Source organism: Penaeus monodon, chromosome 33, assembly GCF_015228065.2.
Source record: "Penaeus monodon isolate SGIC_2016 chromosome 33, NSTDA_Pmon_1, whole genome shotgun sequence".
Taxonomy (NCBI): domain Eukaryota; kingdom Metazoa; phylum Arthropoda; class Malacostraca; order Decapoda; family Penaeidae; genus Penaeus; species Penaeus monodon.
The window spans coordinates 26,456,747-26,458,101 of record NC_051418.1 but is presented as its reverse complement, the minus strand read 5'-3'; the positions used below and the strand labels follow the sequence as shown (position 1 = coordinate 26,458,101).

At 40.4% G+C, this 1,355-nt stretch overlaps 1 protein-coding gene across 2 annotated transcripts in view; it reads left to right on the top strand.

Moving 5' to 3' along the window:
- The first annotated feature begins 224 nt into the window (after positions 1–224).
- LOC119594196 overlaps positions 225–1,355 on the top strand; it is a 3,041-nt gene continuing 1,910 nt past the window's right edge. Inside the window, exon 1 of one of the 2 annotated variants that reach the window (XM_037943265.1) lies at positions 225–282. The gene's annotated coding sequence lies outside the window, so the exon portion shown is untranslated. Of the gene's footprint in view, positions 283–306; positions 1,247–1,355 lie in introns of those variants that run through there. The other variant, XM_037943266.1, reaches the window with a different exon arrangement.

The window sequence follows — 1,355 nt, the reverse complement described above, 5'->3', positions numbered from 1 at the left end:
GGAAATTACACACGCCTTAAGAAACAAGAAATGGAAAAAGAAAAAGAAACGCCAAGCAGACAATGGCGCTTGTAATTGTTTTTATTTTGAAGCCACTAAGTGCAAGGTTAGCATATGGTGATGTAGTGCAAGGATATACTCTGACCTTGATATATCCCGAGTCCTCCCTGCGCGCTCGCCCGCACGCATACCCAGGACCAGTTTCGTGTGTATATAAAGTGATGCATCTTGCAAGTGGTCAGTTTACCTGTCCTGCACACACCTGAAGGTCCTAGTCCCGCGGTACGTAACTCGATATCCTTCTGATATCCTGAAATGCTTCCTTCAGTGAGAGGTCATTTATCCTGGAGTGTTCGGGAAAAAAGGTTCTCTGGAGGTATTCATGCGATAAGGTCTTCTTTGCTGAAAGCTTTTCCTTCCAAAAGAGTATTTGATTATAGAAACCTATCTGCAGTGGTTTCACACAGTTCTCCTTATCCATTACGAAAGTCTGCGCAGTGGTGTCGTTCTCTCTCCTGTTCTGGTGTTTCTTCTTGTAATGATTTCCGTCAAGAATCTTGTTCTGTTCTTTGTTCTGTAACCTCCTACTGGTATGGTCATTTCATCTTAGATTAAAGACATAAAAAAGGCAGTCATTCAAGTAAACCAACCTCTTTGAGCCTTTGCTTTATTAATTTAATGCATTTAGGGTTTTGCATCGCCAGACTTTTCCGTCAGATGAGAACTCAAAGATGAAAACTTAAGAGATTATTCTTTGGTCACGTTCATTGTTCACATGAAAACTGCTTCAACATTCGTAACTTTTTTTGTGGCCTGTTTATAGCCAAAGACCTTCGATGACAATACAGATATATAGCTCAGTCTCTTTGAAATATTTAGTCCCACTTATTACAGATTTATCCTCCCAAACACTCAAAAAAATCATATCTACAAAAAACGCGCAAACCCATCCTTCCTATTTATCAAACCACGCCATCTATTGGTCTTGATAGGCTCCACCCGCCGAAACAGAACCACGCCCTCTATATCGATTCTAATAGGCTCCACCCACCAAAAGAAAACCACGTCCTCTACATTTGTCCTATTAGTCTCCACCCACCAAAACAAAACCACGCCCTCTATTTGTCCTAATAGGCTCCACCCCCAAGAACAATTAACTAGTCCTGTCTATAACTAGGTTGCCCTGCCTATTTGGTATCAGTTCTCCTTGCGAAGTGAAGCAGGTAGAAAGGAAAATAAGCACCAGGTACGTATTACGTTCATTTCTTATAAAGGGACAGTATCTCACTCAGTAATTAGTAAGTCTGCTAATTTTTAACTCTTTAATTAATACAGTTTTAGTGCTTACATAAATT